The sequence below is a fragment of the Salvelinus alpinus genome, chromosome 19 (assembly GCF_045679555.1).
Source record: "Salvelinus alpinus chromosome 19, SLU_Salpinus.1, whole genome shotgun sequence".
Classification (NCBI taxonomy): Eukaryota; Metazoa; Chordata; class Actinopteri; order Salmoniformes; family Salmonidae; genus Salvelinus; species Salvelinus alpinus.
Genome location: NC_092104.1, coordinates 22,955,247 through 22,975,034, shown reverse-complemented (window position 1 = coordinate 22,975,034; position 19,788 = coordinate 22,955,247). Strand labels below are relative to the sequence as shown.

Below are 19,788 nucleotides of genomic sequence, written 5' to 3'. Positions count from 1 at the left end.
AGTGAGATACACCTGCTGGAGCGCGTGCTACGGGTGGGTGTAGCCATCGTGACCAGTGAACTGAGATAAGGCGGCACTTTACCTAGCATAGCCTTGTAGATGACCTGGAGCCAGTGGGTCTGACGACGAACATGTAGCGAGGGCCAGCCGACTAGGGCATACAGATCGCAGTGGTGGGTCGTATAAGGTGCTTTAGTAACAAAACGGATGGCACTGTGATAAACTGCATCCAGTTTGCTGAGTAGACTATTGGAAGCTATTTTGTAGATGACATCGCCGAAGTCGAGGATCGGTAGGATAGTCAGTTTTACTAGGGTAAGTTTGGCGGCGTGAGTGAAGGAGGCTTTGTTGCGAAATAGAAAGCCGACTAGATTTGATTTTGGATTGGAGATGTTTGATATGAGTCTGGAAGGAGAGTTTGCAGTCTAGCCAGACACCTAGGTACTTATAGATGTCCACATATTCTAGGTCGGAACCGTCCAGGGTGGTGATGCTAGTCGGGCGTGCGGGTGCAGGCAGCGAACGGTTGAAAAGCATGCATTTGGTTTTACTAGCGTTTAAGAGCAGTTGGAGGCCACGGAAGGAGTGTTGTATGGCATTGAAGCTCGTTTGGAGGTTAGATAGCACAGTGTCCAAGGAAGGGCCAGAAGTATACAGAATGGTGTCGTCTGCGTAGAGGTGGATCAGGGAATCGCCCGCAGCAAGAGCAACATCATTGATATATACAGAGAAAAGAGTCGGCCTGAGAATTGAACCCTGTGGTACCCCCATAGAGACTGCCATACCACCTACTGTGAAGCATGGGGGTGGAAACATCATGCTTTGGGGCTGTTTTTCTGCAAAGGGACCATTACGACTGATCCGTGTAAAGGAAAGAATGAATGGGGCCATGTATCGTGAGATTTTGAGTGAAAACCTTCTTCCATCAGCAAGGGCATTGAAGATGAAACGTGGCTGGGTCTTTCAGCATGACAATGATCCCAAACACACCGCCCGGGCAACGAAGGAGTGGCTTCATAAGAAGCATTTCAAGGTCCTGGAGTGGCCTAGCCAGTCTCCAGATCTCAACCCCATAGAAAATCTTTGGAGGGAGTTGAAAGTCCGTGTTGCCCAGCAACAGCCCCAAAACATCACTGCTCTAGAGGAGATCTGCATGGAGGAATGGGCCAAAATACCAGCAACAGTGTGTGAAAACCTTGTGAAGACTTACAGAAAACGTTTGACCTCTGTCATTGCCAACAAAGGGTATATAACAAAGTATTGAGATAAACTTTTGTTATTGACCAAATACTTATTTTCCACCATAATTTGCAAATAAATTCATTAAAAATCCTACAATGTGATTTTCTGGATTTTTTTCTCTCATTTTGTCTGTCATAGTTGAAGTGTACCTATGATGAAAATTACAGGCCTCTCTCATCTTTTTAAGTGGGAGAACTTGCACAATTGGTGGCTGACTAAATACTTTTTTGCCCCACTGTATGTTCCAACATTCCCACCAATATCAGTTATTTTTAAGTCTTGGTTCCAATAGTTTATATTTCTTTCTAAGAGATTGTAAGATTGGGTAGGCTCTCTGCAAGGTTTTGTGTAGCTTACCTATCATAAGAATATACTTTTCTCACTCAAACAGGATTCCCTCAAGATTGCTCTGTCGAAAAGATTTCCAATCGAAATGTTGTGATACAAAACTTTTAAGTTGCATGTATTTGAAAATATCCAAAGATCCCAATTTTTTTATGTATTTCCTATTACCAAGTCATTTACGGTTTACTTTTTTTCTATGCCTTTAGTTTTCCAATTTATCTTGGAATTCTGAAAAGCTATCCAAGGATTGCTTCATAATGTTGTGTTTTAGAAAGTGATATTGGTTCTCGTAGAAGAACAAATATGCAAACAGGACGGGGTAGAAGGGACATCCCTGTCTTGTGCCTCTTTCTAAAGGAATTTCACCAGATAACGTATTTGTGTATATTTTTGCTTTAGGACATTTATATAATATTTGTATTAGATGTATTATTTCAGTTGGAAATATGACAGCTTCCAAAGTTTTGAATAGAAAAGGTCATTCAAGACAGTCAAAAGCTTTTTCGGCATCAACATTATGGATAAATCTACACTGAACAAAAATTTTAAACAAGATATGTAGTGTTGGTCCCATGTTAATACCTGACAGGTGTGGCATATCAAGAAGCTGATTAAACAACATGATCATTACACAGGTTCACCTTGTGCTGGGGACAATAAAAGGCCACCTTAAAATATGCAGTTTTGTCACACAACACCACAGATGTTTCAAGTTTTGAGGGAGCGTGCAATTGGCATGCTGACTGCAAGAATGCCCCCCAGAGATGTTGCAGAGAATTTAATGTTCATTTTTCTACCATAAGCTGCCTCCGTCATTTTAGAGAATTTGGCAGTACGTCCACCCGGCCTCACAACCGCAGACCATGTTTTGCCCAGGAACTCCACATGCAGCTTTTTCAAATGCGGGATTGTCTGAGGGGGGATTGGGGTGCGGAGAAGAATTTATCTGTAATAAAGCAATTTTGTGGGGAAAACATCATTCTGATTGGCTGGGCCTGGCTCCCCAGTGGGTGGGCCTATGCCTTCCAAGGCCCATCCATGGGTGTGCACCTGTCCAGTCATGTGAAATCCATAGATTAGGCCCTAAATAATTTATTTAAATTGACTGATTTCCTTAAATGAACTGTAACTCATCAAAATCGATGAAAATGGTATGATGCGTTCATAATTTTGTTCATAATATACACTAACTTTCAAAAGTTAGGGGTCACTTAGAAATGTCCTTGTTTTTTTAAAGAAAAACACATTTTTTGTCCATTAAAATAACATCAAATTGATCAGAAAAACAGTGTAGACATTGTTAATGTTGTAAATGACTATTGTAGCTGGAAATGGCAGATATTTTATGGAATATCTACATAGGAGTACAGAGGTCCATTATCAGCAACCATCACTCCTGTGTTCCAATGGCACGCTGTGTTAGCTAATCCAAGTTTATCATTTTAAAAGTCTTATTGATCATTAGAAAACCCTTGTGCAATTATGTTAGCACAGCTGAAAACTGTTCTTCTGATTAAAGAAGAAGCAATAAAACTGGTCTTCTTTAGACTAGTTGAGAATCTGAAGCATCAGCATTTGTGGGTTCCATTACAGGCTCAAAATGGGCAGAAACAAAGCACTTTCTTCTGAAACTTGTCAGTCTATTCTTGTTCTGAGAGTTGAAGGCTATTCCATGCAAAATATTGCCAAGAAACTGAAGATCTCATACAATGCTGTGTCCTACTCCCTTCACAGAACAGCGCAAACTGTCTCTAACCAGAAGAAAGAGAAGTGGGAGGCCCCGGTGGACAACTGAGCAAGAGAACAAGCACATTAGAGTGTCTAGTTTGAGAAACAGACAAGTCCTCAACTGGCAGCTTCATTAAATAGTACCCGCAAAACACCAGTCTCAACGTCAACAGTGAAGAGGCGACTCTGGGATGCTGGCCTTCTAAGCAGAGTTCCTCTGTGCAGTGTTCTTTTGCCCATCTTAATCTTTTCTTTTTATTGGCCAGTCTGAGATATGGCTTTTTCTTTGCAACTCTGCCTAGAAAGCCAGCATCCCGGAGTCGCTTCTTCACTATTTACGTTGAGACTGGTGTTTGCGGGTACTATTTAATGATGCTGCTAGTTGAGGACTTGTGAGGCTTCTGTTTCTGTAATCGAACTCACAAATGAGCCTGTAATCGAACCCACAAATGCTGATGCTCCAAATACTCAACTAGTTTTAAGTATCAAAAACAAGGAAATGTGCCTTTTTGATTACTATGTCTGTCAATCTTTTCAAAGGAATGATTTAGGTCACCTGTTATATTAGTTCCTGTCTGGATTTGATCTAATATAACTTGAATGCTGTCTAAAAACACCAGATTTGCCCCTGGTGGGATAGACAATGTTTGTTGTTGTTGAACGCTGTCAAACGCCGAAACCTAAACTAAAGACCTCGGTTGAGAAGCTGACCGCGTTTTTATATACTTTAATTTTATTTTGAATGCTGTGATAGGACTAAATTGCTGTTGGGCTAAATTTCTGTGAGCGCTGCTATCTGCCCCGGGATCCTGCCAGATTCTGTATAGGGGGAGAGACGCAAAAGCCCAGCTAGCTCGGCGGGTCTCAAATGGAGGCTATTGAATGTTTCCAATGTTGCAGGAGCTGTGTTTACTTTGCTTTGTTCCAGGACAATGTGGACTGCGCTGACTTTCAATGTAGCAACTGTTTGCTTGCCGAGGACTACAGGAGCCAAGTAACTACTCTTAGCAAGCAAGTAGAAACCTACATAAGCTACTGGGCAACCCACGCCCACCTACTTTTTCATCCACCCCAGTAGCCGGATGCCGCTCTGGTCTGGTGGAAGTGTCGCCGCCGTGTCGGCTCTCCTCAGCCGACTGGCCGGTGCTCGGCAGGGTTCCATCCCCGAAGGGGTCTCCCCCTTCCCTGGAGAACGGAGCTGTTCTCGACCCAACCAACCAGCCATGGAGGTACGTCACCCGCCGTGGAAGTCGAATTAGGATCCTCTGGCAACGGGGGTCTCCATGGAGATGTTCAGCCCGGAACTGACACAGACCAGAAACAGCTTTGCCGCCCTGGATCCAGAGGTTCCGGCGCCGTCTTGCTTGGTGGCTTCCCAATCAAGATCGGATCCGGAGATACCTGCGTCTTCGTCCTCAGTTCTGTCTCCCTCTCCGGTGGCTTCTTCCTCAGGTTCAGATACTCAGCGCTCCACCAACCATACCGTGAGGCTGCCTGAGAGACCAGCCCATTCAACGTCACCAGCTGTCATCATAGGCAACTCTATGGTGAGAAACATCTCGGTCCCCAAGGCAAAAAACACTGTGCTACCCAGGAGCACGAGTACAGGACATAACAAGGCTGCTTCCGACCATTCTACCACAGATGCCGGGAGCTGACACTTTCGTAGTCCATGTGTGGTCAAACGACATCAGGAGGGCTAGCTCGGAACATTTGAAAATGGATTTTAAAGAACTGATTTAAGCATTAAATTATTTTTTTTAAACTGCCAATAATTTCAGGTCCAGTACCATCGTTGGGCCGCGGGTGTGAAAGATTCAGCAGACTGCTGGCATTACACATCTGGCTAAACGACTACTGTAGCTCTGCTGGAGTTACTTTTATTTATAAAACTTTGACACCTTCTGGAAACAGAAGATACTCTTCAGGAATGACGGAGTCCATCCAAATCATCTTGGTTCCTTGACTCTGTCCACGCATTTCAAGGCTGCGTTTAAACAATGACTGGTAAATGATCCAAGACCAGCTCAGTTAATCTCTACCATTGTGACAATGAGTCGTCATAATGCTGCATCAAATGTACATGATTTTAAGGGCATTGGAAAACACAATGTAAGTAATTTAATTTATGTAGCCCTAATTGCACCTAATACATCTGTTTATCCTACAGCTATTGTAAGCAGTAATCATGAGCATATAAACCAGAGTTACACTGTTAGCACTGAGGTGGTGTCCACTAGTAGGAAGACCACTTTATGCAACTCACCCTGCACTATCAGCTCCAATGTAAATAACATGAGTAAGTCTACCTCTGATAAGCTTCCCAATAAAGCATTAAAAATGATCAAGCAACCCAGAAAAGCTCTAAAAATAGCCCATATTAACATTTGTAGCCTAAGAAACAAGGTCCATGAGGTGAATAACTTGCTTGTAACAGATGATATTGATATTCTGACTCTCTGAAACTCACTTAGATAATACCTTTGATGATACAGTGATAGCAATACATGGTTATAACATCTACCGAAAAGACTGAAATGCCAACGGAGGCAATGTTGCGGTCTATATTCAGAACCACATTCCTGTAAAGCTTAGAGACAATCTCATGTTAAATACTGTTGAAGTAATATGTCTACAGATTCATCTGCCTCACCTAAAGCCTATTCTTGTGGGAAGCCGCTATAGACCACCAAGTGCTAACAGTCAGTATCTGGATAATATGTGTGAAATGCTTGATAATGTATGTGATATCAACAGAGAAGTACATTTTCTGGGTGATTTAAATATTGACTGCCTATCATCAAGCTGCCCACTCAAGAAAAACCTTCAAACTGTAACCAGTGCCTGCAACCTGGATCAGGTTGTCAGTCAACCTACCAGGGTAGTTACAAACAGCACAGGAATTAAATCATCAACTTGTATTGATCACATCTTTAATAATGCTGGAGGAATTTGCTTTAAAGCAGTATCCAAATCCATAGGATTTAGTGATCACAACATAATAGCCATATCTAGGAAAACCAAAGATCCAAAGGCTGGGCCTAATATAGTGTATAACAGCTCATACAATAAGTTTTGTAGTGATTCATATGTTGAGGATGTAAAGAATATTTGCTGGTCTGTGGTGTGTAATGAAGAGCAACCAGACGCTGCACATGACACATTTATAAAATTACATATTCCAGTTACTAATAAGCACACACCCATTAAGAAAATTATTGTAAAACTGTTAAATCTCCTTGGATTGATGAGGAATTTAAAAATTGTATGGTTCAGAGGGATGAGGCAAAAGGTATGGCAATTTAGTCTGGCAGCCCAACTGATTGGCAAATGTACTGCAAATTAAGAAATCATGTGACTAAACTAAATAAAAAGAAACTATACTATGAAACAAAGACAAATTCTATAAAGAATGACAGTAAAAAGCTTTGGGGCACCTTAAATAAAATTTTGGGGAAAAAGCCAACTCGGCTCCTTCATTCATTGAACCACTGATATTGACTACTTTAATGACTTTTTCCATTGGCAAGATAAGCAAACTTAGGGATGACATGCCAGCAACAAACGCTGACACTACACATTCAAGTATATCGGACCAAATTATTAAAGTCAAGAATTGTACTTTGAATTACGTAAAGTCAGTGTGGAAGAGGTGAAAAAATGGATCGTTGTCTACCAACAATGACAAGCCACCGGGGTCTGACAATCTGGATGGAAAATTACTGAGGATAATAGCAGACGATATGGTCACTCCTATTTGCCACATCGTCAATTTAAGCATACTAGAGAGCGTGTGCACTCAGGCCTGGAGGGAAGCTAAAGTCATTCCACTACCCAAGAATAGTAAAGCCCCCTTTACTGGCTCAAATAGCCAACCAATCAGCCTGTTACCAACCCTTTTTTATTTATTTTACCAGGTAAGTTGACTATTTACACAAACGACCTGGGTAATAGTTACAGGGGAGAGGAGGGGGGATGAATCAGCCAATTGTAAGCTGGGGATGATTAGGTGGCCGTATGAAGACCAGATTGGGAATTTAGCCAGGACACCAGGGTTAACGCCCCTACTCTTACGATAAGTGCTATGGGATCTTTAGTGACCACAGAGAGTCAGGACACGCATTTAACATCCCATCCAAAAGATAGCACCCTACACAGGGCAATGTCCCCAATCACTGCCCTGGGGCATTGAGATATTTAGGGGGTTTTTAGACCAGAGGAAAGGGTGCCTCCTACTGGCCCTCCAACGCCACTTCCAGCAGCATATTGTCTCCCATCCAGGGACCGACCAGGACCAACCCTGCTTAGCTTCAGAAGCAAGCTAGCAATGGCATGAAGGGTGGTATACTGCTGGCATGCTGCTGGCCCTTAGGAAACTTCTGGAAAAAATTGTGTTTGACCAGATACAATGCGATTTCACAGTTAACAAATTGACAACAGAATTTCAGCATGCTGATAGGGCAGGACACTCAACAAGCACAGCACTTACACAAATGACTGATGATTGGCTAAGAGAAATTGATAATAAAACGGGCTGTCTTGTAAGACTTAAGTGCAGCTTTGACATTATCGATCATAGTCCTCTGCTGGAAAAACTGGTGTGTTATGGCTTTACACCCCCTGCTATAATGTGGATAAAGAGTTACTTGTCTAACAGAACACAGAGGGTGTTCTTTAATGGAAGCCTCTCAAATAAAATCTGTAAACTGTCATGGTCAAAACATATTTATGCAGTAGTAGCTAAGATGGGGAGAAGTCTGTCTATAATAAAGCGATGCTCTGCCTTCTTACCAACACAGTCAACAAGAAAGGTCTGGCAGGCCCTAGTTTTGTCGCACCTTGACTACTGTTCAGTCGTGTGGTCAGGTGCCACAAAAAAAGGACTTAGGAAAATTGCAATTGGCTCAGAACAGGGCAGCACGGTTGGGCCTTGGATGTACACAGAGAGCTAATATTAATAATATGCATGTCAATCTCTCCCGGCTAAAAGTGGAGAAGAGATTGACTTCATTACAACTTTTATTTATGAGAGGTATTGACATGTTGAATGCTGTCTGTCTAAACTACTGGCATACAGCTCGAACACCCACACATACCCAACAAGACGTCTCTTCACAGTCCCCAAGTCCAGCACAGACTATGGGGAGGCACACAACACTACAAAGAGCCATGACTAGAGTCAAATCAAACTTTATTTGCCACATGCGCCAAATACAACAAGTGTAGATAGACTTTACTGTGAAATGCTTACTTACAAGCCCTTAACCAACAGTGCAGTTCAAGAAGAAAAAAAGATTTACCAAGTAGGGTAAAATAAAAAGTTATAATAATAACGAGGCTATATACAGGGGACACCAGTACTGAGTCAGTGTGCCGGGGGGTACAGACTAGTTGAGGTAATCTCTACATGTAGGTGGGGGCTAAGTGACTATGCATAGGTAACAAACAAACAGTGAGTAGCAGCAGTGTACAAGAGGAGTGGGCGGGGGTCAATGTAAATTGTCCAGGGGCAATTTTTATGAATTGTTCAGCAGTCTAATGGCTTGGGGGTAGAAGCTGTGGAGGAGCCTTTTGGTCCTCGACTCCGGTACAGCTTGAGAAAACAGTCTAGAACTTGGGTGACTGGAGTCTGACAATTCTATGGGCTTTCATCTGACATCGCCTATTATATAGGTCCTGGATGGCAGGAAGTTTGGCCCCAGTGATGTACTGGGCCGATCGCATCACCCTCTGTAGTGCCTTACGGTCAGATGCCGAGTAGTTGCCATACCAGGCGGTGATGCAACCGGTCAGGATGCTCTCGATGGTGCAGCTGTAGAACCTTTTGAGGATCATTGGGCGCATGCCAAATCTTTTCAGTCTCCTGAGAGGGAAAAGGTTTTGTTGTGCCCTCTTCACGACTGTCTTGGTGTGTTTGGACCACGATAGTTCATTGGTGATGTGGACACCAAGGAACTTGAAGCTCTCAACCCGCTCCACTACAGCCCCGTTGATGTTAATGGCGGCCTGTTCGGCCCACCTTTTCTTGTAGTCCACGATCAGCAACTTTGTCTTGCTCACATTGAGGGAGAGGTTGTTGTCCTGGCACCACACAGCCAGTTCTCTGACCTCCTCCCTGTAGGCCGTATCATCGTTGTCGGTGATCAGGCCTACCACTGTTGTGTCGTCAGCAAACGTAATGATGGTGTTGGAGTTGTGTTTGGCCACGCAGTCGTGGGTGAACAGGAAATACAGGAGGGGACTGGGTACACACCCCTGAGGAGCCCCAGCATTAAGGATCAGCGTGGCAGACGTATTGCTGCCTACTCTTACCACCTGGGGGCGGCCCGTCAGGAAGTCCAGTATCCAATTGCAGAGGGAGGTGTTTCAGTCCCAGAGTCCTTAGGTTAGTGATGAGCTTCATTGGCACTATGGTGTTGAACGCTGAGCTGTAGTCGATAAACAGCATTCTCACATAGGTGTTCCTTTTGTCCAGGTGAGAAAGGGCGGTGTGGAGTGCTATTGAGATTGCGTCATCTGCGGATCTGTTGGGGCGGGATGCGAATTGGAGTGGGTCTAGGGTGTCCGGGAGAATGCTGTTGATGTGAGCCATGACCAGCCTTTCATAGCACTTCATGGCTACCGATGTGAGTGCCACTGTGCGGTAATCATTTAGGCAGGTTACCTTCACTTCCTTGGGCACAAGGACTCTGGTGGTCTGCTTGAAACATGTAAGTATTACAGACTTGGTCAGTGAGAGGTTGAAAATGTCAATGAAGACACTTGACAGTTGTTCTGCGCATGCTTTGAGTACACGTCCTGGTAATCCGTCTAGCCCAACAGCTTTGTGAATGTTGACCTGTTTAAAGCTTTTCTTCACGTCCGCTACCGAGAGCGTTATCACACTGTCATGCAGAACAGCTGGTGCTCTCATGTATGCTTCAGTGTTCCTTGCCCCGAAGCGAGAATAAAAGGCATTTAGCTCGTCTGGTAGGCTTGCGTCACTGGGCAGCTTGCATCTGGGTTTCCCTTTGTAGTCCATAATAGTTTTCAATCCCTTCCACATCCGAAGAGCGTCAGAGCCGGTGTAGTAGGATTCAATCTTAATCCTGTATTGACGCTTCGCTTGTTTGATGGTTTGTCTAAGGGCAGGGCGGGATTTCTTATAGCGTCCGGATTAGTCTCCCGCTCCTTGAAAGCGGCAGCTATAGCCATTAGCTCGATGCGGCTGTTGCCTGTAATCCATGGCTTCTGGTTGGGATATGTACGTACAGTCACTGTGGGGACGATGTCGTCGATGCACTTATTGATGAAGCCAATGACTGAGGTGGTGTATTCCTCTATGCCATTGGATGAATCCCGGAACATATTCCAGTCTGTGCTAGCAAAACAGTCCTGTAGTGTAGCATCCGCGTCATCTGACCAGTTCCGTATTTGAGCGAGTCACTGCTTTTAAGCAGTGCTTTTAAGCAGGAATCAGGAGGATAGAATTGTTGTCAGATTTGCCAAATGGAGGGTGGAGGAGAGCTTCGTATGCATCTCTGTGTGTGGAGTAAAAGTGGCCTAGGATTTTTTTTCCCCCTGGTTGCACATGTGAGATGCTGGTAAAAATGCTGGTAAAAAATACACACAGTACATGGAACTCTATACCACATCAAGTAACTGATGCAAGCAGTAAAATTAGATTTAAAAAACACCTTATGGTACAGCGGAGACTGTGAACACACACACAGACACATGCGCGCACACACACACAGACACACGGATTTAGTACTGTAGATATGTGTAGTGGTGGAGTAGGGGCCTGAGGGCACACAGTGTGTTGTGAAATCTGTGAATGTATTGTAATGTTTTTAAAATTGTATAAACAAACTTAATTTTGCTGGCAGCAGCTAATGGGGATCCATAATACATACAAAATACAATGAAATCAATGTTTATTTTTCACTATGTATGGTACAATTCAGTATTAGAAAACAGCCTTATTGGTCCATGTGCTAGGATATAAGGGAAAATTGTGTATACTTATTTATCAGGATGCCTACACCTCTGCTGTTATTAGAGTAGGTGGCTGCACGGGCCTCTCTAACCCAACTCTTTTTTTAAATTTCACCTTTATTTAACCAGTTAGGCTAGTTGAGAACAAATTCTCATTTGCAACTGCGACCTGGCCAAGATAAAGCATAGCAATTCGACACACAACAACACCGAGTTACACATGGAATAAACAAAACATACAGTCAATAATACAGTAGAAAAATAAGTCTATATACAATGTGAGCAAATGAAGTGAGATAAGGGAGGTAAAGGCAAAAGAAAGGCCATGGTGGCAAGGTAAATACAATATAGCAAGTAAAACACTGGAATGGTAGATTTGGAAGAATGTGCAAAGTAGAAATAGAAATAATGGGGTGCAAAGAAGCTAAACAAATAAATAAATACAGTAGGGGAGGAGGTAGTTGTTGGGCTAAATTATAGATGGGCTATGTACAGGTGCAGAAATCTGTGAGCTGCTCTGACAGCTGGTGCTTAAAGCTAGTGAGGGAGATAAGTGTTTCCAGCTTCAGAGATTTTTGCAGTTCGTTCCAGTCATTGGCAGCAGAGAACTGGAAGGAAAGACGACCAAAGGAGGAATTGGCTTTGGGGGTGACCAGTGAGATATACCTGCTGGAGCGCGTGCTACGAGTGGGTGCTGCTATGGTGACCAGTGAGCTGAGATAAGGCGGGGCTTTACCTAGCAGAGACTTGTAGATAACCTGTAGCCAGTGGGTTTGGCGATGAGTATGAAGCGAGGACCAACCAACGAGAGCGTACAGGTCGCAATGGTGGGTAGTGTATGGGTCTTTGGTAACAAAACGGATGGCACTGTGATAGACTGCATCCAGTTTGTTGAGTAGAGTGTTGGAGGCTATTTTATAGATGACATCACCGAAGTCGAGGATCGGTAGGATGGTCAGTTTTACGAGGGTATGTTTGGCAGCATGAGTGAAGGATGCTTTGTTGCGATATAGGAAGCCGATTCTAGATTTAATTTTGGATTGGAGATGCTTAATGTGAGTCTGGAAGGAGAGTTTACAGTCTAACCAGACACCTAGGTATTTGTAGTTGTCCACGTATTCAGTCAGAGCCGTCCAGAGTAGTGATCCCAACCTCCCCCTCCATTCTTCTCAGACACATTCACACCGTTCATCCATTCTCATCCATTCTCCTTCATTCATACACAACATATACAGTTGGTCAGACGTTTACATACACCTAAGCCAAATACATTTAAACTAAATTTGTCACAATTCCTGACATTTAATTCTAGTAAAAATTCCATGTCTTAGGTCCATTAGGATCACCACTTTATTGTAAGAATGTGAAATTTCAGAATAACTGCAGAGAATGATTTATTTCAGCTTTTATTTCTTTCATCACATTCCCAGTGCGTCAGAAGTTTACATACACTCAATTAATTTGGTAGCATTGCCTTTAAATTGTTTAACTTGGGTCAAACGTTTTGGGTAGCCTTCCACAAGCTTCCCACAATAAGTTGGGTGAATTTTGGCCCATTCCTCCTGACAGAGCTGGTGTAACTGAGTCACGTTTGTAGGCCTCCTTGCTCGCACACTTTTTCAGTTCTGCCCACAGATTTTCTATAGGATTGAGGTCAGAGCTTTGTGATGGCCACTCCAATACCTTGACTTTGTCTTTAAGCCATTTTGCCACAACTTTGGAAGTATGCTTGGGGTCATTGTCCATTTGGAAGACCCATTTGCGACCAAGCTTTAACTTCCTGACTGATGTCTTGAGATGTTGCTTCAATATATTCACATCATTTTCCTCCCTCATGATGCCATCTTTTTTGTGAAGTGCACCAGTCCCTCATGCAGCAAAGAACCCCCACAACATGATGCTGCCACCCCCATGTTTCACGGTTGGGATGGTGTTCTTCGGCTTGCAAGCCTCCCCCTTTTTCCTCCAAACATAACGATAGTCATTATGGCCAAACAGTTCTATTTTTGTCTCATCAGACCAGAGGACATTTCTCCAAAAAGTACGATCTTGTCCCCAGTTGCAAAACCATAATGTGCAGTTGCAAACCGTAATCTGGATTTTTATGGCGGTTTTCGAGCAGTGGCTTCTTCCTTGCTGAGCGGCCTTTCAGGTTATGTCGATATAGGACATGTTTACTGTGGATATAGATACTTTTGTACCCATTTCCTCCAGCATCTTCATAAGGTCCTTTGCTGTTGTTCTGGGATAGATTTGCACTTATCGCACCAAAGTACATTCATCTCTAGGAGGCAGAACGCGTCTCCTTCCTGAGTGGTATGATGACTGCGTGGTCCCATGGTGTTTATACTTGCTTACTATTGTTTGTACAGATGAATGTGGTACCTCCAGGCATTTGGAAATTGCTCCAAAGAATGAACCAGACTTGTGGAGGTCGACAATATTTTTTCTGGAGGTCTTGCCTGAATTATTTTGAGTAAAAAGAGTAAAGAGGCACTGAGTTTGAAGGTAGGCCTTGAAATACATCCACAGGTACACCTCCAATTGACTCAAATTATGTCAATTAGCCTGTCAGAAGCTGGTCAATTAGTCAATTAGCCTGTCAGAATTCTGGAATTTTCCAAGCTGTTTAAAGGCACAGTCAACTTAGTGTATGTAAACCTCTGACCCACTGGAATTGTGATACAGTGAAATATTCTGACTGTAAACAATTGTTGGAAAAATTACTTTTGTCATGCACAAAATAGATGTCCTAACCAACTTGCCAAAACTATAGTTTGTTAAAAAGAAATTTGTGGAGTGGTTGAAAAACAAGTTAATGACTCCAACTGTAATGACTCCAGTTTACTAATTGACTGTAAGTAAACTTCCGACTTCAACTGTTGACTCTATTGTCCCCAAGTAACTGTTCTTCTCTATGAAGTCGACATGGAATTAGCCGTTGCCAATGAGATATATGGACACTGAAAAGACAATTATAAAAGAGGAAAAATAGCATGTTTGTCAACAATTGTTCTATGGACATGTGTGTTTGTTGGCACGAGGTTGTGAGTAGGTATGTGTCTGTGCATATGAATGAGAGAGGGAAGGAGGATGATTATGCACATGTGTAGAGGGCCGGGAGAGAGTCGGTGTGTGGAGGCATAGGGTACAGTTGAAGTCGGAAGTTTACATACACTTAGGTGGGAGTCATTAAAACTCCTTTTTCAACCACTCCACACATTTTTTGTGAACAAACTATAGTTTTGGCAAGTCGATTAGGACATCTACTTTGTGCATGACAAGTAATTTTGCCAACAATTGTTCACAGTCAGAATATTTCAGTTATTATTCACTGTATCACAATTCCAGTGGGTCAGAAGTTTACATACACTAAGTTGACTGTGCCTTTAATTAAACAGCTTGAAAAATTCCAGAAAATGATGTCATGGCTTCTGATAGGCTAATTGACATCATTTGAGTCAATTGGAGGTGTACCTGTGGATGTATTTCAAGGCCTACCTACGCCCACCTTGTATATATCTTTTTACATATTTTTCTTCGCATATCTTTTAATTTTTTTTTCCTAAACAGCAACTTCTAAATACTCTCCTGCAACCCACCTCACCCAATGTGGCGTGGATCTGCTTTTTTTTCTAAAAAGTATTTCTATTTACTTACTTCGGATCTGGAATCGCTCAACTGAAGATAGCCAGCTAACTACCTACCAGCTATCAGTTAGCAAACCATTGCTAGCGGTCATCAGCTAACCTTTAGCTCGGAAAGCTCTTGCCAGTTCGAACAACGTGACTCAAACCAGAGCATAACGGACATATTTCTCTCCATATCCCCGGATTCCTACCGCAAACTCTGAACATTTTCATCTGGATCTCCGGAACTAGCTAACCGCAATCCCGGGTGACCACTCCTGGCTAGCGTTTCCATCCCGGAGCAAGCACCAATTAGCCTGAAGCTAGCCCGGCCAGGGCTCCTGTGCTACCACTGAAGCCCACTCCTGGGCTACAATATCCGGACCCTTTCTACTGCCGGTACAGGGCACGGAACCCCGCCGATCCTCTACGACTGGAATACCGACATAATCTGCCCGAGGACTCCAACAGGCCCCTCAGGCGCGACGCCTGCTGAAGGCCCATTCTGCTAACCTGCTAGGCCTGCTAGCTACCTGGAGCTACCTGGAACCCTACTAATTCCACGACTGGTCTATCAACGTCACTGCACGAAGAGGAAAAAACAGACTTACCACCATCGCGACGTCCCCCAAAGGCTAACTTGCTAGCCCTGGTCTGCTAACTTGCCAGCCCCGGTCTGCTAACTTGCCAGCCCCGGTCTGCTATCTGCTAGCTTGCCTTCCCTGGTTTGCTAACTGCTAGCTTGCCTTCCCCGGTCTGCTAACTGCTAGCCCCGGCTACCTGCTTGCTTGCTAACCCGGTCTGCTAACTGCTAGCTTGTTTATCCCCGGCATACCAACTGTTAACTTGTTAGCATCGGCCTGCTAACTGTCTGAATCTCCGTCAGCCCAATCTCCAGTCAGCCCAACCACTCACTGATCCCATATGTTCACTTGGCTACGCATGCCTCTCTAATATGCCTCGTCCATTACTGCCCTGGTTAGTGATTACTGTCTTATTTCACTGTAGAGCCTCTAGCCCTGCTCAATATGCCTTAACCAACCATGTTGTTCACTCCTCCTACATATGCGATGACATCACCTGGTTTAAACGACTCTAGAGACTATATTTCTCTCATCATTACTCAATGCCTAGATTTACCTCTAATGTACTCACATCCTACCTTACCTTTGTCTGTACACTATGCCTTGAATCTATGCTATCGAGCCTGCTCCTTTCACTCTCTGTTCCGAACGTGCTAGACGGCCAGTTCGTATAGCATTTAGCCGTACCCTTATCCTACTTCTCCTCTGTTCCTCTGGTGATGTAGAGGTTAATCCAGGTCCTGCAGTGCCTAGCCCCACTCCCCAGGTGCTCTCATTTGTTGACTTCTGTAACCGTAAAAGCCTTGGTTTCATGCATGTTAACATTAAAAGCCTACTCACTAAGTTAGTTTTACTCAATGCTTTAGCACACTCTGCCAACCCGGATGTCCTTAGCCGTGTCTGATTCCTGGCTTCTCCATCGCAAACTACAACATTTTCCACCAAGATAGAACTGCCAAAGGGGGCGGTGTTGCAATCTACTGCAAAGATAGCCTGCAGAGTTCTGTATTACTATCCAAGTCTGTACCCAAACAATTCGAGCTTCTACTTCTAAAAATTCACCTTTCCAGAAACAAGTCTCTCACTGTTGCCGCTTGCTATAGACCTCCCTCTGCCCCCAGCTGTGCCCTCGATACCATATGTGAATTGATGGCCCCCCATCTATCTTCTGAGCTCGTGCTACTAGGTGACCTAAACTGGGACATGCTTAACACCCCGGCCATCCTACAATCTAACCTTGATGCCCTCAATCTCACACAAATTATCAAATGAACCTACCAGGTACAGCACCAAATCCGTAAACACGGGCACCCTCATAGATGTCATCCTAACTAACTCGCCCTCCAAATACACCTCTGCTGTTTTCAATCAAGATCTCAGCGATCACTGCCTCATTGCCTGCATCCGTAATTGGTCTGCGACCAAACAACCACCCCTCATCACTGTCAAACGCTCCCTAAAACACTTCTGCGAGCAGGCCTTTCTAATCGACCTGGCCGGGGTATCCTGGAATGACATTGACCTCATCCCGTCAGTAGATGATGCCTGGCTATTCTTTAAAAGTGCCTTCCTCACCATCTTAAATAAGCATGCCCCATTCAATAAAAAAAAAAACTAGGAATAGATATAGTCCTTGGTTCACTCCAGACCTGTCTGCCCTTGACCAGCACAAAAACATAATGTGGCGTTCTGCATTAGCATCGAATAGCCCCCGTGAAATGCAACTTTTCAGGGAAGTTAGGAACAAATATACACAGGCAGTTAGGAAAGCTAAGGCTAGCTTTTTCAAACAGAAATTTGCATTCTGTAGTACTAACTCAAAAAGGTTCTGGGACACTGTAAAGTCCATGGAGAATAAGAGCACCTCCTCCCAGCTGCCCACTGCTCTGTGGCTAGGAAACACTGTCACCACCGATAAATCCACTATAATTGAGAATTTCAATAAGCATTTCTCTACGGCTGGCCATGCTTTCCACCTGGCTACCCTACCCCGGTCAACTGCCCGGCACCCTCCACAGTAACCCGCCAAAGTCCCCACCATTTCTCCTTCACCAAAATCCAGATAGCTGATGTTCTGAAAGAGCTGCAAAATCTGGACCCCTACAAATCAGCCGGGCTAGACAATCTGGACCCTCTCTTTCTAAAATGATCTGCCGAAATTGTTGCAACCCCTATTACTAGCCTGTTCAACCTCTTTCGTATCATCTGAGATTACCAAAGAGTGGAAATCAGCCGCGGTCATCCCCGTCTTCAAAGGGGGTGACACTAGACCCAAACTGCTACAGACCTATATCTATCCTACCCTGTCTTTCTAAGGTCTTTGAAAGCCAAGTTAACAAACAGATTACCGACCATTTCGAATCCCACCGTACCTTCTCCGCTATGCAATCTGGTTTCAGAGCTGGTCATGGGTGCACCTCAGCCACGCTCAAGGTCCTAAACGACATCATAACCGCCATCGATAAGAGACATTACTGCACAGCCGTATTCATCGACCTGGCCAAGGCTTTCGACTCTGTCAATCACCACATTCTTATTGGCAGACTAGACAGCCTTGGTTTCTCAAATGATTGCCTCGCCTGGTTTACCAACTACTTCTCTGATAGAGTTCAGTGTGTCAAATCGGAGGGCCTGTTGTCCAGACCTCTGTCAGTCTCTATGGGTCATGTGCCTTTTACTGAGGAGTGGCTTCCGTCTGGCCACTGTACCATAAAGGCCTGATTGGTGGAGTGCTGCAGAGATGGTTGTCCTTCTGGAAGGTTCTTCCATCTCCACAGAGGAACTCTGTAGCTCTGTCAGAGTGACCATCGGGTTCTTGGTCACCTCCCTGACCAAGGCCCTTCTCCCCCGATTGCTCAGTTTGGCCGGGCGGCCAGCTCTAGGTAGATTCTTGGTGGTTCCAAACGTCTTCCATTTATGAATGATGGAGGCCACTGTGTTCTTGGGGACCTTCAATGCTGCAGAAATGTTTTGGTACCCTTCTCAAGATCTGTGCCTCGACGCCTGCATTGCTTGCTGTTTGGGGTTTTAGGCTGGGTTTCTGTACAGCACTTTGAGATATCAGCTGATGTAAGAAGGGCTATATAAATATATTTGATTTGATTTAAATCCTGTCTCGGAGCTCTACGTACAATTCCTTCGACCTCATGGCTTGGTTTTTGCTCTGACATGCACGGTCAACTGTGGACCTTATATAGACAGGTGTGTGCCTTTCTAAATCATGTCCAATCAATTGAATTTACCACAGGTGGATTCCAATCAAGTTCTAGAAACATCAAGGATGATCAATGGAAACAGGATGCACCGGAGCTCAATTTCGAGTCTCATAGCAAAGGGTCTGAATACTTAAGTAAATAAGGTATTTCATTAGTTATTTTTAATAAAAAAATTCTAATTTTAGAATAAGGCAGTAATCTAACATGATTTGGAAAAAGTCAAGGTGTCTGAATACTTTCCGAATGCACTGTAAATCAAATCAAATATTTTATTTGTCACACGCTTCGTAAATAGACTAACAGTGAAATGCTTAATTTCGAGCCAATGCAGAGAAAAATATAAACAATAGCTGGTTACCCAGAAATTACATTATTGAGATCAAAACGGCTGCATTGGACCTTTAAAATTACTAAAACCAAATCTAAAATGTCCAGCTTGCTAAGAATCATTGTACCAAAAACTGGACAATCAGGGAGTATCAAAAATTCCAAAAGCGATGTATAGAGGACTATTTTTAGCAAATTTTGACGGAAAGGAAATATAACCTCCAGACCTCGAAGCCTGAATGAGGCCCGCGGGGCAAAATAAGTTTGACACCCCTGGACTAAACACATTCTGAACCTCTCATCATCCTCATTTAAACCCAATGGAATGTCATTGCACACAGTTTGTCTCATATTAACACAGACTTTTCAGAGAATGAGGGATACAACTAAATAATTCTAATAATCTAAAACATGATCAAAGTATATACAGTACATAATATTTCAGTGCTATCAGAAATAACAGTATCAAGTGTAACATCGTTCAAAGCGTTCAGCAGTATAGTTGCTACCGTAGCAACCAAACGAGACTGAACTCCAACATCAGCAGAGCTGGGGCACGTTGGAGAAGATGCCCTAGACCACCAGTTGTGGAGAGCCTTTGATCCTGCCCTATGCAAGAGCCGGTGTGACAGGGATGAGTGAGTGAGTGATGAGCAACCTCAGTTACCGGTCAGGTGTGAGCAAGGCAAGCACTCTGATTAATACTTAAACTGCATGAACAAAGTCTCATATGAGTCCCTT

At 43.8% G+C, this 19,788-nt stretch overlaps 1 protein-coding gene across 1 annotated transcript in view; it reads right to left on the bottom strand.

Annotated features, from left to right (window-relative positions):
* LOC139545148 (zinc finger matrin-type protein 4-like) overlaps nucleotides 1–19,788 on the bottom strand; it is a 209,002-nt gene that overhangs the window by 158,605 nt on the left and 30,609 nt on the right. The gene's annotated exons all lie outside the window — the stretch shown is intronic.